Source organism: Arachis duranensis, chromosome 3, assembly GCF_000817695.3.
Source record: "Arachis duranensis cultivar V14167 chromosome 3, aradu.V14167.gnm2.J7QH, whole genome shotgun sequence".
Lineage (NCBI taxonomy): Eukaryota > Viridiplantae > Streptophyta > Magnoliopsida > Fabales > Fabaceae > Arachis > Arachis duranensis.
This window is the reverse complement of record NC_029774.3, coordinates 36,526,760-36,545,939: the sequence shown is the minus strand read 5'-3', so window position 1 is coordinate 36,545,939 and position 19,180 is coordinate 36,526,760.

The window sequence follows — 19,180 nt, the reverse complement described above, 5'->3', positions numbered from 1 at the left end:
TTAGTGACAGACGCAAAAGAATCACTGGATTCTATTCCAACCTGATTGAGAACCGACAGATGAATAGCCGTGCCGTGACAGGGTACGTTGAACATTTCTACTGAGAGGATGGGAGGTAGCCACTGACAACGGTGAAACCCTTGCATACAGCTTGCCATGGAAGGAGCATTGCGTGCTTGAAGAAGAAGACAGTAGGAAAGCAGAGATTCAGAAGATGGAGCATCTCCAAAACCTCAACCTGTTCCCCATTACTGCAAAACAAGTACTTATTTCATGTTCTTTTACTTTTCACAATCAACCTTGATAATTATTGATATCCTGACTAAGATTTACAAGATAACCATAGCTTGCTTCAAGCCGACAATCTCCGTGGGATCGACCCTTACTCACGTAAGGTATTACTTGGACGACCCAGTGCACTTGCTGGTTAGTTGTGCAGGGTTGCAAAAGTGTGATTGCAATTTCGTGCACCAGAGTTCATGATAGGAAAGTGGTTCTTCTTGGTAAAGTGGTGGTGTATATTGAGGTGGTTCTTGGGAGTATTGATATTGTGGTGGTTGTATGTATGGCTCATATGATTTAAAATGTGGTTGGTATAGTAGATATGGATTAGGGTCATATGGAGGTGTTTGGTGGAAAGAGGCTTGTGAGTATGGTTGAGTGCTATGTTGAGGACATGGCTCATAGGCATATGGTGGTGGTTCTTGAAAGTCACAAGGAGATTCACCATAGCCATTGGATTGGTATGCATTATAGAATGGCTCTTCTTCATAGTGCATTGGTGGAGGTTGTTGCCATGAAGATTGATCATATGCATATGGCTCCTCCCACTGTTGATTGTCCCATCCTTGATACACATCCTCATTGAAGCTTCCATTTCCTACAACATAGTTAGAACCAAACTCATAGCCAAAGTGAGACATGACAACAAGAGAAAATGAAAATAAAATCAAGTGAGAAACAAAGAAGACCAAATCCTAAAACTAACAACTACTAACAAAGAAGCAAAAATCAAGCTATTCACAATATTCACATATATACAATAACCAACAACAAAACACCATTGCAATTTCCCAGCAACGGCACTATTTTGATGATTATATTTTGACGGTTTAGAATTTCACTAATGAAATCTCGTTGTAAAGTATAGTTTCCAAACCAACAATAATCCTTTCATACAAAAATTTGTTTGTCACAAGTACAAACCCCTAATAATCCTAATAACCGAAGTATTTAAACCTCGGGTCGTCTCTCAAAGGAATTACAGGGTAGTGTTCTTGTTATTGGTTATGAGTTGTATATTTTTGGGGTTTTGGATGAGAAACAAGAAAAGTAAATGACAAGGAAATTTAAATGACAAAATGGTCTTGGCTAGGTTTGGTGGTCAAGGATCTCTATCCTTCTCACTAACAACAACATGAGAATTGGCAAGGATTAATCCCATTAAGTCATCCTCTAACTAGTAGTAAAGAAAAGTCAAATGAGCTATATTAATCCAAGTCCATAAGTCCTAGCTATTCACTAATTCAATTAGTGAGAACTAGAGTTAATGACTCCCAATCAACAATCATTTGGACATTAGTAACTCAAGAGTTCCTAAGTTACCTTCCCAAGCCAAGAGCATAAAATTCTACTCTAAAATCCAACCAAGCATTTTAGCAAACACTTGGAAGGCACAAAAGATAAGCATAGTAAAATTGCAACAAGAATAGAATCTAACAACAATATTTGAAAGAACAACAATCAAAAGGAACAAAATTATTATGAATTACCTCAAATTTAATTGAAAGAAAAGAGAAGGAATAAGAGTAGATCTACAACAAATTATAGGAACAACATAAAAAAAATTACAACAAAAGAATGGAAGAAGGATGAATGTAACAACAAAGAATTGAAAGGTAGAATTAGATGAAAACATGAATCAAATCCTAGATCTAAGATTATTGAAATAAACTTAATCCTAATTCTTGAGAATTGTGAGAGCTTCTCTCTCTAAAACTAACTAATCATAATCCTAATGTGTGTAAAATGATGGAATCCCCCTTTGCTCTTCAATCCTTGGTCCTTTAAAGCATTTTGGCGCCAAAGTTGGTTGTAAACTGGGCCCCACAACTTCTGAGAATTTGCTGGGCATTTATTCTCTTAAAAATCATGTGCCAGCATTGACGCGTACGCATAAAGCATGCGTGCACGTCCCTGAAGTTTTCACGATCCACGCGTGCGCGTCTAGTGCGCGTACGCGTGGATACATGCATCCAAATTTTTGGCTTTTTCCATGTTTCTTCACTTTGCATGCTTTTCTCTTCACTCCTTTGTTCTATTCTTAGCCCTTTTCAACCTGAAATCACTTAACAAACAAATCAAGGCATCTAGTAGAATCAAAGGGAGATTAAAATCATCAAATCAAGGGTCTAAAAGCATGTTTTCACATTTAAGTACAAATTAAGGGAAAATCACAAAACCATGCTATTTTCTTGGATAAATGTGGGTAAAAGGTGATAAAATGCTCTAAATTCAACACAAAATAAATCCTAAAAACGGGGTTTATTAGCTAGACCGTTTAAGGTAAAGTTAATTGTGTTCTCCATCGTCTTTTGTCTTTGGTGAATAACACTAAGAGTGTTGTTATCCAATGGAGGTTGGGGGGATATGAGGGTTCATTTGTTGGGAGAAAGGGCTCATAATACGAAGGTGGTTCCTCTTGATAAGGGTATGGAGATGGTTCATCTTGATAGGGATATGTAGGTGGTGTATATTGAGGTGGTAGTTTTTGGGAGTAATTGTGTTGGAATGGGGGTGGCTCTAAGTATGGTTCGTATGGCTCATAAGGCTCTTGATATGGTGGGTAAGGATTAGGGTCATATGGGGGTGTTTGGTGGTAAGGGGTTTGTGAGTATGGTGGTTCAAAGTTATTTTGAGGAGGTGGTCCATAGGCATGTGGTGGTAGTAGATGACATGTACAACTAGGACTACCACACCCATTCGATTGGTATGCATTAAGATTGAAGTTAGACCTATATGAGACTAGAGGAAGGTGTTTCCAAGAGGGTTGATAAATCGTTGTGGCTCCTCCCATCTTTGATTGTCCCAACCTTGACGCATGTTCTCATTGTAATATCTTCTTCCTTCAATATAATTGTAACCAAACTCAAAGCCAAAGGGGTGGGAGTTCATAGTAGCTAAAGAAAATAAAAATAAAAACTAGTAAAAATAAGCAACTAATTCCTAAACTAACGAAAACTAGCAAACAAGCAAAAAGCAAATATTTACAATAACCAATAATAAGGCACACGTTTGCAATTCCCTGGCAATGGCACCATTTTGATGAACGGGTTTTTGTGTGGGTTAGAATTTCACAATAAATCCTCGTTGCAAGTATAGTTTCTAAACCAACTAAAATCCTTTCATAAAATAAATTGTTTGTCACTTAAGTGAATCCAATAAAATTAAACCGAAGTATTTAAACATCGGGTCGTCTCTCAAGGAATTGCAGGGAAGTGTGTTACTATTGGTTATAGGTTTTTCTCTGAGAAATTTTAGAGTTGGAGAATGGGAAAATAAATGATTATAAATTAAAGCAATGAAAATCAACAAGAGGTTTTATGTAATTGAAATAAAAAGCCTTGGCTAGGAGAAGATTAATCGGAAGTTCTATCCTTATTGGATTTCCCAAGATTAATAATAATAGGTTGTTGTTTCTATTTAGTTAACCCTCAACGAATAAAGGAAAGTCAAGTAGTTAAGCTAACTCCAATTCACAAGTCCTAATCCTCTCCCTTGGGAAGGATTAGCGTTAGTGACTAGAGAGCCAGCCAACAATTCCTAATTACAATTTAACTCTTGAGTCTTCCAACTCAAGGGTCTCCAAATATTAATCAACTTCAAAGCCAAGTTGGAAGCCTACTCCATTGACATGGATGCCATTTTCGCATACATGTAAAGGGAGTAGAAAGAAGACATGATAATTGGAATTGGGTTGAAATAATGAAGCAAATAAAGAAATTAAATAGAAAAATACTCTTGCATTAATAAATTCCGAAATTGAAGATATCCATATGTAACTTTGAACAAAGTAAATGGGGATTAAAAGAGTAAGGAATTAGAAAACAAACTAGAATGATAAAGACTTCAACGGAGGTAGTAACTCTATCAATATCCAACTCAAAAGCATAAAACTAGGAATCCAAAAACCTAGAGAGAGGAGAAAGCCTCCCTCTCTAGAAAACTACATCTAAAACCTAAATTGTGAATAATGAGAAGTGTCTCCCTGATTCTGCTCCACTCCCAGCCTCTAAACTGTGTTTTTCGGGCTTGAAACTGGGCCAGAAATAGCCCAGAAATTGCTGAATTTTCGCACATGCACGTGTGCATGTCGCTTAACTGCATAGCAACTATGGTAAATTATATATCATTTCGAAGCTCCAGATGTTAGCTTTCCAACGCAACTGGAACCGCCTCATTTGAATCTCTATAGCTCAAGTTATGGTCAATTAAATGCAAAGAGGCCAGGCTTGATAGCTCAGCAATTCCTTCAATTGCTTGTATTCCTTCTACTTTTGCATGCTTCCTTTCCATCTTCTAAGCCATTCCTGCCCTGGAAAACCTGAAAACACTTAACACACATATCACAGCATCGAATGGTAATAAGAGAGGATAAAACATAGCAAATTTAAGGCCAAAGAAGCATGTTTTCAATCATAGGACAAAATTAGGAAGGAAAGTGTAAAACATGCAAATTCTGTGAAAAAATGTGAGAATAGTGGATAACATGCAAATTCTGTGAAAAATGTGAGAATAGTGGATAAAATCCACTCAATTAAGCACAAGATGTACCACGAAATAGTGGTGCATCAACGCACACGCCCTGTTTATCAAATTTTAACTTTGTTTTTAACTATTCTACCTTCCCAACAAGGTTGTAAGCTTCTATAACACCATTTTAGGACTCTTGGGCCTAATTTTAGACATTTAAAACATGGGAAAGAACTTAATGGTTTAAGATGATATTATTTGGAAACAATTAGAAAATGGAGGATTAGGTTAATAGTGTACTGAGGATGGTTTGATGGTATGTGATGAATGGTTGATGTATGACATGAGAATTGAGGAACTATTGCGTTCGGAATGAAAATGTGAATTGACAGTAGTTGAAATGAGTCGAGGACTCGGAATGAAAATGTGAATTGACAGTGGTTGAGATGAGTCGAGGACTCGAATGTGTGATGAGAAATCACTGATGTATTGAAAATGTTTTCTGAAAAACCACTGAACTACTATTTTATATTGAAATTATGAGACGTTATTCACCCGGCAGGGACGACGGTTGGATCCCGTCTGTCGAGGTAGCGGCGGCGACGTAAGGGCGGTGGTTCGTTTCGCTTACGTTAAGATGTGAGGTCCGTGGCAAGAGTATCCCGCTCGCATCCCTTCGGATCAATAGAGCGTGCAGGTGAAAAACCCTGGATAGTGATCCGAGCACTATATCTCGGGGGTTCCCATATGATGATTCCGAAGGGCAACATCTCCATGGAGATGTGTCGGGTTGGCAATTGAACCAATAATGTGATATCACAGCCAATAGGACAGGCATTCATTATGTGCATTTTCTATCTGCTTGCTTTCTTTGCCGACTTGTAATTGTATACCTAATTGAATAACATGTCTATTTGCTTACTTGAACTACTTGTATTATATGCTTCTACTTGTGTTTTACTTGCATTGTAATTAATTGTGATTTTTACTGGGATTGAGGAGGTTCGGAAGGCAGTGGCGATGGGATCGCATGGAGGATAGGTTGGTGAAAGCTGTTGGACAGCAGAGATCTGTTAGAATAGAAAATCTCCTAAGATAGATTACCCTTTTATTGTATTATGGTTTAAATTATGCTTTTACTGTTTTAGTTATGCCTTAAGATTGAATCTGTGATGGATATGAAGTCTAGGATGGCCTTTGGCATCCCGGGGTCTTATATTCTATATCACTGGGCACTGTTACCAGACTGAGAACCTCCGGTTCTCATACCATATTTCTGTTGTATTTTTTTCAGATGCAAGTCACAACCACCTCGGTGAGTTGTTTGGATGGTGACAGGAGCGGAGAATTCGGATTCCTTTTTGGAGTCTTTTTTATTTATTTTCTATATGTCTCTCACTTTTGTATTTTGCTTTACCTAGAGGCTTGTCTTTGAGAGAACAAAACTTGTATAAGCTATTTTGACTGTCTGGTTTCATGTATGGTCTGTATATGGCTAGCCGGCTTAAACTCCGCGAGCCGTGGCTAGTTTATTATGATATTATATTTCTTATCTTTTGTTATATCACATCTGTTTCTTGTGCTTTAAGTTAGTAGATTTGTTAGTACATTTTACACTTTTCAAATCCTATTTTTGAGCTATATCCTTCATCGGGCTTCTAGTTTATAGTAATTATTTCTATATATTATATGTATGAGCTTAGAATTGTCGTAACCTTTGCTTTACAGCGCGAGGTAAAGCTTAGGCTAATTAGGGTGTTACATTTAGTGGTATCAGAACGGTTCGTCCTCGTGAGCCTAAGGGATGGACCGATTATGCTTTATTGCATACTCTGTGTGTCTTTTCTTTGATGCTATTAGGTTATCTATTTGATATATGCATAGCATGCTTGTTTGTGAGTGCCTGTTTGGGATAATTGAAACACTAGGCTTTTCATATTAAGACTGATCACCTTGATATCGATTGTTTGGTGTAGACAGGAACCCTAATTGCCATGATGAATCTATATTTGACGATATATTTTGATTTGATTTGAGTGGATTTCATCATATAAACCCACATTTATTCATTCAAATAGCATACTTTTGTATTCTCTCCCTAAATTGAGCTTAATTGTGAAAACATGCTATTTTGTGCTTAATTTAATCAAATTTATCCCACTTTCATCCCATTCGATGCCTTGATAGTTTTGATGAGTGATTTCAGGTGTAATAGGTTGGAATGGCTTGATAAGAGTGGAAGGAAAGCATGGAAAAGGGAGAAAACATGAAGAAATCAAAGGAGAAGAGAACATTGGCGTGTGCGTACGCACAACCTACTATGCGTACGAACAAGAACCGCAAAGCCTGTGTGCGTATGCACAACATCCTGTGCGTACGCACAAGAAAAAAATCAGCAAGTGTGCATACGCACACACCTGTGCGTATGCACAGGTCCCAGCGCATGACTCATTTAATGCAAATCGCTGGGGGCAATTTTTGGGCCTCCAGAGTCCAATTTTGGACCTTCTGAAGCTGATTGAGTGCTATATCAAAAAGGTCCTCCTTCCATGTGAAGCGGGAGCAATTAGGGTTAGATTTTAATCATGTAGTTCATTTTCTAGAGAGAGAAGCTCCCCTTTCTCTCTAGAATTAGGGTTCTTTAGTTTAATTTCTTGTAATTCCTACTTTTAATTCTTGTTTTTATTTACTTTTCCTTATCATTTATTGTTATTGCATCTTTCTTCTTCTTCATTTTCTTTGTTATTTCCTCTATCTTGTCATTTTTATGTTATAAACACTCTTTGTTAATTTTGATTTCAATTAATGTAACTTATGTTTTATGTTCATTTAATGCTTTCTTTAATTGTTATTATCATTTTCTTACTTTTGGTATTTTAGATTTTATTTTCATTGCAATTTAATTTGGTTTTAATTTCATGCACACCAAGTGTTTGATAAAATACTTGGCTTAGTATTCACTTAGTTTTTCTTCACTCTTGGCTTGGAGTTAATGACTTTTGTGACCCTTGAGTCATTGATGTCCATTCTTGTTTGATACATTAGAGTAGTTAGTTGATTTGGTCTCCATTGACTCTATGTGACCCAAAGTGTTGACATAGGACTTATGGATTGAAATCAACTAAGCCTATTTGACTTATCTTCGATGTAAGGTTGACTAAGTAGGTTTAACTCTTCATAATCATCATGCGTTTGTGGTCAATGTCTAGGATAGGTAACCTTAGCTCTCAATTACTTTTTAAGAGGGTTTTCTTGCACTTGAAGTTTTCTTTCCTTGCATTTAATTGCTTTGACTTTTATTGCTATTATTTTTATTTTCTTGCATGTTTAGTTTTCACACTCTTGGTTGAGAAATTTGGTGTTTGGTGGAATTGAGTTGTGGATGTCCATTCCACATTGTGTGAGGATTGTTAATTGGTTTGGTTTCCCTTGACTCTAAGTGGCCCACTAGTGTTGACTTAGAACTTAGGGATTGGGATCAATTATACCATTTTGATAATTCTCAAGTAGGATTGATTAACTGGGATTAATTCCTTACAATTTCCATGTTTGTGGTCCATAACTAGGATATGAATCCTAAATTCCCCAATTCTCACCAAGGACTCCTTTTAGCACTTAATTTCCATTTTCATTGCTTTTAATTACTTTTCTTTAATTTCTCGCATGATCATTTACTTTCGTGCTATTTACATTTTTTGCCTCTCTCTTGCATTCTCAATTCCCTATGCTCTCTCATAGCCAATGATAAATACTTAATTGCAACTCCTAGCAAGAACGACCCGAGGTTGAATTACTCTCGATCTCGGTTATTATAATTTGAATTTAAAACATTTGATTTGGGAAGTAATTGTTGGTCTAGACTATACTTTCAATGATGGAATCCTAGTTTGTGAAAATCTAGATCGACGATAAATTCCTCTTATCAAATTTTGGTGCCGTTGCCGGGGAGTTGCAATGGTGTATGTTGTTGGCTATTGTATATATGTTAATATGTAAATAGCTTACTCTTTGGTTATCTTTTATTTTTCTTGATAGTTAGAATTGAGATCCCAAAGGACATTGGACATTCTAGCATTGGTGGGGAAGTCAAGCACAAGCCACTATAGCAAAGGCTCTCCCAATTGTCTAACTTAAAGACATTAAATAAAAGTGCTTGGTAACATCTTTCTAACTCTCCCTCTCTTTAAGCACTTGTTTGTTTAATTTTTTCTTCTTTTAGTTAGCTTAGTTTGGTAGAATTTTGGTGTTGATCTTGTAGTTTTAAGATAGAATAAGTTTCGAGGTTTAAAATGCTATTTTGGATGCCATGTTTGGTGCCTTAGAGCATTAAATTTTTTTTTGAGAAAAACAGAGCATGTGCGTGCGCACACCCCTGTGCGTACGCACACAACCCCAATTCCTGCATTCTGTGCACGTGCACCCCTTTGTGCGTGCGCACACCAGCTTGTACCCCTTCTGGTGGGAGCATTCGCACGACTTGTGCATCTGCACCCCTCTCTTTTTGCCTCTGTGCGTGCACACGGAACTATGTGCGTATGTACACATGGCGAGATAGCTGGCATTTTTGACGTTTCATATTTTTTCTAAAAAAAAACCCTACCTGTGCGTGCGCATAGCTTTGTGCGCACGCACAACCTTTGGAACCCCCTATGCTCGCAGCACACGCATCCCTTGTGCGTGGGAACACCCCCTTTTTTCCCCTCTATTCGTCCGCACACGCCTCTGTGCGTGCGCACAAACCCTTATGCCCCTTCTGTTTGCAGCGCCCACACATTGTCATGCGTGCGCACAACCGTATTTTTCACCTAGTGTGGGTACGCATACGTACCTGTGCGTATGCACACCCCTGTTTCCCCACTATTACACTTCTTTTCTGCTCTTCTCTCTACTTCTTTTTTCTTTTCTCTTCCACCTCTCTCTTCTCTTGCTTTTGCCCTCCTCTCTACTTGCTTTACTTTATTTTGTTTGCATTTTATTTCTATTTTAGTAATTATGTTAGTTTTTGTTTAGTTGTTTATGAATTGAATAAGTTACAAGTGTTTAGTTGATGATTGTTTGGTTGCTTCTTGCTTGAATTTTGGTTTAATTGTTGATGAATATATGCACTGAGCATTGAGTCTTTATTAGATTGCCTAATTGAATTGTGAGTTTGATGCATGTGTTGTCGCGACCATATGAGTTAGACTATATCATTATTTGAAACTTAATTATGAATTGTGCACTTTTAATTTAGTGAATTGAGTTGAACTACTTACTCATCATGGTTCTTAAGTGAATATAATCACATAACAAGGTATTTGTTTCTTGTTAATGCCTTGCATTTTTTTGAGTCGAATCGACTTGATTCTCATCAAGACTTGTCACTTTATGTAACAAACACCTTACACATGTGATTATTTCCTTATTCCTAAGGGTGAATAAGTAGTCTCTTTTCATCATTGAATTGGTTATTGTTAATTGTGCCATTTTCTATTAATTCTGCGCTTTCACTTGCACAATTTCAATATCCAATACCTCAAATACTCAATTCACTTTAGTTGTGGATTCCCTAGGTTGTTTGTACCTTGGTACTTGCTTAGTCTTCACTTACAACCTAGGCCACTTGATTGAGGAACGCATGTTATTTCTTTTGATTATGTGGTTATCATTTTCATCCGGCCAATGTGTTGTGTTCTAAACCATGCGCATTTAGAATACACACATAGTTTTCTATCATACCACCCAACTTAATTTTCCTCAATTCTTGTGTATTTGCTTTTTACAGCAACCCGGAGCCTCGGTGTCCACTAGTTGAAGGTGGAGCCTCACATCTCTTCACCCCTGGATTGAGTGCATACACGGAGGACCGTGCAATGTTTAAGTGTGGGGGAGGATTCGCAATTTTGGGGCATAAATTTTCTTTTTCTCAACACATTGCAATATTTTCTAGTTTTTGATAGTTATGTTTTTGTGAATATTTGTTTAGTATTGCGTTGCATTTTGCTTGGTTTGCTTGTGTATATATCTTAGCTTGTTATAGTTTATTTTTGGTAAATGTTTGCATTCGCATGGTAGAGTAAATAAGTTTGGCAGAACAACAAGAATTTTCAAGAAATCTCCTTTTAAAGCATTCCATTGATTGGATTTGAAAATTGTTTTTGAACTTTCTTGAAGTATTTTTTTATGGAACATAGAAAAGAGCTTGAACAAATAACAATGAGATTTGTGCCTTAATTGTGTGGTTGTACATTTCCAACCACAAATTATGTTCTTGTGCATTAAACTCCTTTTATGACTATAATCATTAATTTGGTTGAGTCTATATGTCCTATATTTGATGTTTTGAATTGTATTTAGTATGATTGAGGCTATTTTTTTGAAATTGAACTCACAAACCCATATGGTCATCCCATATTTTAGACGGCTTTCTACAAGAAATATTTTCCTGAGTCTGCAAGGGAAGCAAAGGAGATAGAACTGATGTAGCTGAAGCAAGGTTCCTTGTCAGTGGCAGACAACACAAGCAAGTTTGAGGAGCTTTGTAGGTTTTCTAGGGTTTGTCAGGGTGCCCCAGAGACCTACGAAAGTTGGAAATATATTAAGTATCAGAGGGGGTTGAAGGACAACATTATGACTGTTGTGGCTCTTATGGAGATTCATACCTTCTCCAATTTGGTAAATAAGGCAAGGGTGGTTGAGGAGTATGCCAAAAGAGTAACGGCATCCAAGGAAACTCATGGAGGAAACTCTAGTCGGGGACATGGCAAGTATTTCCATACGAGAGGTCAAAGCTTCAAGAGAGGAGGATATGCGCCTCAAGGTCAATGATGCTTCAGAAAGAATACTCAGGATCAGTTTTAGCGTGGCAAAGGGAGAGGAAATCAGAGTAAGAATTCTCTGGATTTGACTTGTGTGCATTATGGACGATTTCATCCATATGACTCTTGCAAGATTGGTTTAGTTGGGTGCTTTAACTGTGGGTTGCCTGGTCATATGGCGAGGGATTGCACTCGCGAGAGGAACCCGAATGCGGGTCAGAATCAGCACCAGAGACGAGTGTTTGCTGTGAACACCAAGGATGCTTCTAAGGCGGATCCTTTGATGAGATGTATATGTCTAATTGGTGATAGAACCTTAATTGCATTGTATGATACTGGAGCTTCGCATTCGTTTATTTCATTTACTAAAGTTGAGGAATTAGGTTTGAAAGAGTCAGAGTTACCATTTGGTCTGCATGTACATACTCCACATCAGACGATTATGACTAGGTCAGGGTGTAGGCAAGTAAGATTCAAACTTGAGGGTAGATATTTTGTGCATGATTTGATTTGCTTACTAATGATTTGGTTAGAGATGATTTTGGGGTTTGATTGGTTGTCGAAGAATCGAATTTTGTTGGATTTTTTTAAACGGACAATTCAGTTTATGCCGGAAGGAGAAAATAGAGTAGTGATAGTTGTGGGTTACTACCTGAACTCTGTGATGGTGCACTGTAGTGGGGAAGAGTGTCAGAGTTACATCTTATTAACTACTGATGATTCGGGCGATGCCCAGAACTTAGAGCAAATCCCGATAGTAAGAGACTTTCTAGAAGTGTTTCTGGAGGATATTTCTAAGTTTCCACCTCAAAGGAAGATTGAATTTGCGATTGAATTGGTGCCGGGAGCCGGACCAGTGTCGATTGCGCCGTATAGGATGGCTCCGATAGAGTTGGCTGAATTAAAGACTCAGTTGGAAGAGCTTCTGAACAAGAGGTTCATTCGACCGAGTGTATCACTGTGGGGAGCGCCAGTTTTATTGGTGAAGAAGAAGGATAGAGGAATGCGACTGTGTGTGGATTACCAGCAGTTAAACAAAGTGACTGTGAAGAATAAGTACCCGCTGCCAAGAATAGATGACTTAATGGATCAGTTGCAAGGAGCTGGGGTGTTTTTCAAGATTGATCTAAGATCCGGTTACCATCAAATAAGGGTAAAGGAAGATGATATCCCTAAGACTGCATTTATGACGCGCTATGGACACTACGAGTTTACGGTGATGTCCTTTGGGTTAACAAATGCACCTACTGTTTTCATGGATTACATGAACAGAGTGTTTTGTCCCTTTTTGGACAAATTCGTGGTGGTTTTCATAGATGATATCCTGGTTTATTCTAAGATGGCAAAAGAGCATGAGGAACACTTGAGAATTGTGTTACAAATCTTAAAAGAGTGGAAGTTGTATGCTAAGTGTAAGTTTTGAAAGGAGAAAGTGAAGTTCCTAGGTCACGTGGTGAGCAAGGGAGGAATAACCAAAGATCCTTCTAAGGTAGAAGCGGTGATGGAATGGGAAAGACCTACAACGGTGATGGAAGTTAGGAGCTTCTTGTGTTACCGAAGATTCATTGAAGGATTTTCCTAGATTGCACTACCGATAACTAAGTTGACAAGGAAGGAAGTGCCTTTTGTATGGACGTCGGAGTGTGAAGAGAGTTTTCAGACTTTGAAGTAAAAGTTAACTTCGGCGCCTATTTTGATTCTACCAGAACCGCATGAACCGTTCGAAGTATACTATGATGCTTCTCTGAAGGGTTTAGGTTGCGTGTTGATGCATCACCGGAACATGGTGGCTTACGCATTGCGTCAGCTAAGACCGCATGAGGTGAATTACCCAACTCATGACTTGGAATTAGCGGCGATTGTGTTTGCACTGAAAATTTGGAGACACCACTTGTACGGAGTGAGGTTTAGCAATCTTTTCTGATCATAAGAGTCTCAAGTACATCTTTGATTAGAAAGAGCTTAATATGCGTCAGAGGAGGTGGATGGAGTTGCTAAAAGACTATGATTTTGAGTTGAGTTATCACCCTGAAAATGCGAATGTGGTGGCAGATGCTTGATAGGCAAAATTGTGACTCATACTTTTCACAACTCGAACAATTCCTAGCAATAGCTCCTAAAACTTGCTGCACAATACTATGGTTCACACACATTCTTCACAACTTCGCACAACTAACCAGCAAGTACACTGGGTCGTCCAAGTAATAAACCTTACGTGAGTAAGGGTCGATCCCACGGAGATTGTTGGTATGAAGCAAGCTATGGTCATCTTGTAAATCTCAGTCAGGTGGATTCTAATGGTTATAATGGTTTTCGAATATAAAGATAAATAAAGCATAAAATAAACATAGAGATACTTATGTAATTCATTGGTAGGAATTTCAGATAAGCGCATGAAGATACTGTGTTCCTTCTGAATTTCTGCTTTCCTATTGCTTTCATCCAATCATTCTTACTCCTTTCCATGGCAAGCTGTATGTTGGGGGATCACCATTGTCAATGGCTACCGTCCGTCCTCTCAGTGAAAATGGTCCAGGTGCTCTGTTACCGCACGGCTAATCATCTGTCGGTTCTCGATCATGTAAGAATAGGATTTACTATCCTTTTGCGTTGTCACCACGCCCTACAGTCGCGAGTTTGAAGCTCGTCACAGTCATTCAATCCCTTAATCCTACTCGGAATACCACAGACAAGATTTAGACTTTCCAGATTCTCAAGAATGCTGCCAATGGATTCTAGCTTATACCACGAAGATTCTAATTAAGGAATCCAAGAGATATTCATTCAAGCTTATTTGCATGTAGAACGAAAGTGGTTGTCAGTCACAAGGTTATAAGTGAGAATGGTGATGAGCGTCACATAATCATCACATTCATCAGGTTCTTGGATGCAAATGGATATCTTAGAATAAGAATAAGCATGAATTGAATAGAAGAACAATAGTACATTGCATTAATACTCGAGGAATAGCAGAGCTCCACACCCTTAATCTATGGTGTGTAGAAACTCCACCGGTGAAAATACATAAGTGATAAAGGTGTTCATTGGTTCCGGCCCCAGAGAGGGAACTAGGATGACCAAGACTTAATGGTTCAAAAAGACCAAATGGTCTAAGAGAGACCCCGAATACAATAGTAAAAAGTTCTATTTATACTAAACTAGCTACTAGGGTTACATATATAAGTAATTGATGTAGAAATCTACTTTCGGGGCCCACTTGGTGTGTGCTTTGGCTGAGCTTGAGCTTTACACGTGCAGAGACTTCTCTTGGAGTTAAACGCCAAGTTGTAACGTGTTTTTGGCATTTAACTCTGGTTTGTGACGTGTTTCTGGCGTTTTACTCCAGAATGCAGCATGGAACTAGCGTTGAACACCAGTTTGTGTCATCTAAACTCAAATAAAGTATGAACTATTATATATTTCTGGAAAGCCCTAGATGTCTACTTTTCAACGCAATTGAAAGAGCACCATTTGGAGTGTTGTAGCTCCAGAAAATCCATTTCGAGTGCAAGGAGGTCAGAATCCAATAGCATCTGTAGTCCTTTTTCAGCCTCCTATCAGATTTTTGCTCAGGTCCCTCAATTTCAGAGAGAAAATACCTGAAATCACAAAAAAACACACAAACTCATAGTAAAGTCCAGAAATGTGAATTTTGCATAAAAACTAATAAAAACATCCCTAAAAGTAGCTAGATCCTACTAAAAACTACCTAAAAACAATGCCAAAAAGCGTATAAATTATCCGCTCATCACAACACCAAACTTAAATTGTTGCTTGTCCCCAAGCAACTAAAAATCAAATAGGATAAAAAGAAGAGAATATACTATAAATCACAAAATATCAATGAATATTAGTTCTAATTAGATGAGCGGGACTTGTAGCTTTTTACTTCTGAACAGTTTTGGCATCTCACTTTATCCTTAGAAGTTTAGAATAATTGGCATCCATAGGAACTCAGAGTTCAGATAGTGTTATTGATTCTCCTAGTTAAGTATGTTGATTCTTGAACACAGCTACTTTTATGAGTCTTGGCCGTGGCCCTAAGCACTTTGTTTTCCAATATTATCACCGGATACATAAATGCAACAAACACATGACTGGGTGAACATTTTTAGATTGTGACTCAGGTTTGCTAAAGTCCTCAGATAGAGGTGTCCAGAGCTCTTAAGCACACTCTTTTTGCTTTGGATCATGACTTTAACTACTCAGTCTCAAGCTTTTCACTTGGACCTTCATGACACAAGCACATGGTTAGGGACAACTTGATTTAGCCGCTTAGTCCTGGATTTTATTTCATTGGGCCCTTCTATCTATTGATGCTCAAAGCCTTGGATCCTTTTTACCCTTGCCTTTTGGTTTTAAGGGCTATTGGCTTTTTCTGCTTGCTTTTTTTTCTTTCTTTCTTTTTTTTCGCAAGCTTTGTTATTCACTGCTTTTTCTTGCTTCAAGAATCAATTTTATGATTTTTCAGATCATCAATAACATTTCTCTTTTTCATTATTCTTTCAAGAGCCAACAATTTTAACATTCATAAACAACAAGATAAAAAATATGCACTGTTCAAGCATTCATTCAGAAAACAAAAAGTATTGTCACCACATCAATATAATTAAACTTGATGTGTGGAAAATGATCCAACACAAAACTCACTGGCAAGTGTACCGGGTCGCATCAAGTAATAAAACTCACGGAAGTGAGGTCAATCCCACAGGGATTGAAGGATTGAGCAATTTTAGTTTAATGGTTGATTTAGTCAGGCGAAGCAAAGATTGATTTGAGTGCTTTTGTATCCGACAGTAAGTAAATAGCAGGAAATGTAAAGGGAGAGGGATGAATTGCAGAAATTAAAGAGAATTGAAAGTAAAGGTGCTGAATCTTAAAGGACAAGAAATTAAATGACTAAAACTTAAAGTGCAAGAAATGTAAATTGCAGTAACTTAAAGTGCAAGAAACATAAATTGCTTGAATTGAAAAGGGATTTGAGGATTGGGAATTCAGAATTTAAGCAAGGAAAATTAAATTGCAGCAATTAACAAAGCAAGAGATGAACTGAAATTAACTAGAACTCAAACAAAAAGCGAAAATGTGATTGCAGCAGTGGTTCAACAGAAGAACCAAAAAGTAAATTAGATCTCAGGACTCTATAGACTAGATAGCAGAGTCTAGATCTTAATTGCCTTCCTAGATTCAAGTTCACAAAGCAATTAAAGAGAAATTGAAGATTGAAGCAGTAAAGGAAATGAAATTTAACTCAATCATGCAGAAGGAAAATCAAAGAGATCTTAAATGGAGATTGAGACAGAGGTTTCTCAATTCTTCACACTCAAGACTCAAACAAAACCCAGTAAAGAAAACAAAAAGATCAAAGGAAGAAGAAGTGAATTCTCCCCTCCAATTCTCAAGCTGTTGCAGAAAACAGAAAAATGGAAAGTGAGCTCTCAAGTTGACTAAGGATGAAATTTTAAAATGAAAGTAAGCTCTCTTCTAATTCTAACTAACACCTATTTATACACTTTCTATTTTGGATCTAAGAATTTTGAGTGGGCTTGAAAGATGGGTGAATAATTGAATTAAATTGGATTATTGAGTGAAATTCAGCCCATCTTGCTCCCAGGAGGTTGCTCTGCTCTTGTGGAGAGCAGAGCAGGGAAGCCTTGCATGGGGATCCAATTAGCGTGCCAAGTGTGGGAGAGGCATCAGGATGCTACCCTGCCCTTGTGGAGAGCGGGGCAGTGGTGTCATGGTACGTGCCTTGCCTCCCTGCCCGCGTCAATCATGCGCGCCCTGGCCGTGTCAAGCGCGCCTCATTTGCGTGCCAAGGAATGCTGCTCTGCCCTCCTTGTGGGCAGCGCTTTCCTTGTTCTTGGGTGAGGTCCCAAGTTCGAAACTTGGTGGGGGAAGCAAGCTGCCTTTTTCCTTGGTTTCCTTGGCACTAAAATAGCGCCTAGTGCTTGGCTTCCTAGAGGTCTTGTGTTCGATCCTTGGAGGTAACCTTTTAGCTAAGTGTGGCTCATTTTCCTTTGTAAGTGGCGCTACTTCCTTCCCTTCATGTGCTTGGGTTCGAAATCCATGGGTGGCACTTGGAGTTGATTTTTCTTGAATTTTTCCATGAGGATCCCGAAATTGCTCTTGAGGAGGGCAGGGCAGAATTTTTCCTTTCCTTGTTTCTTGGCCTAGAATTGTGCTCCGCTCTCAAGGAAGGCAGGGCAGTGAAGCCTTGCATGCTTGGTTCATTGTTGTGCTCCCTTGGGGAGCAGTGTGCTCTTATGGAGAGCAGTGTGGCTTCCTTCCTTCCATGCGCCACACTTTTTCTTCTTTTGCCACACTATTTTTTTTCCTTTGGCCACACTTCTTAATCCACGCTTCCTTCTTTTCTTCTTTTCTTCACCTACAATTAATCAAAACAACCAATCAAAGTATCACTAAATTCACAAGGTTTATAAATCAATTAAAAATCAATCAAATTTAGCTTAAACCTCATGAATTAGTATCAATTAATGGGTGGTTGTTTAATTCAAATAAAACATGCAATTCCACTCTAAATTGCTTACTTATAGTGTAAGAAAGTGCATAAAAACTAGTGAAACAAGTGAAATTAGCTTAAAAAATAGGCATATGATGACTTGTCATCACAACACCAAACTTAAATCTTGCTTGTCCCCAAGCAAGCACTAAACATAAGAGAAGATAGAATGAAATATAGAAGTATGCATATCCTTATTAAGCATATAGTTGAACTTGGTTTATGGGGTTTTATGCAGACCAATAATAGTTCATTTATTACTTGCTGACAAAACAAACAATGTCTCCTAAAGAGTTCACCAAGGTTGCTGCTACAATACCTTACTTTTTGTTTATTTCCCTTGTTAGCTTTTTCTTTTTTCTTTCGCATTAGAGAGCTTATTATTTATTGAAGGCTTGGTGGAAAATGTTGCAGTGGCCTTTGGCTTAATTTCACTCAACATTTCTTCACCATAGACACATGGCTCACCTTTTTCTTTCTAGGATCATTGATGCCCAGCATCTCTTTGGATAACTAAATGCTTTGTAACTAGGTTACTCTTTATTATGGACTTTCAATTGGCCATCCCAAATCAGTTGATCTAAGTGGCCAGGTTTTGAAATATGATGAGCAGATATTTTATACGCTTTTTGGGGGTAATTTCATGTAGATTTTAATATGTTTTAATTAGTTTTTAGTAAAATATTATTAGTTCTTAGGCAAAAATCATATTTCTGGACTTTACTATGAGTTTGTGTGTTTTTCTGTGATTTCAGGTATTTTCTGGCTGAAATTGAGGGAGCTGAGCAAAAATCTGAGTTAGGCTGAAAAAGGACTGCTCATGCTGTTGGATTCTGACCTCCCTGCACTCGAAATGGATTTTTTGGAGCTACAGGAGTCCAATTGGCGCGCTCTTAATGGCGTTAGAAAGTAGACATCCAGGGCTTTCCAGCAATATATAATAGTTCATACTTTGCGTGAAGATAGACAACGTAACTTGGTGTTGAACGCCAAGTACATGCTGCTGTCTGGAGTTAAACGCCAGAAACACGTCATGATCCGGAGTTGAACGCCCAAAACACGCTATAACTTGGAGTTCAACTCCAAGAAAGACCTCAACTCGTGGATA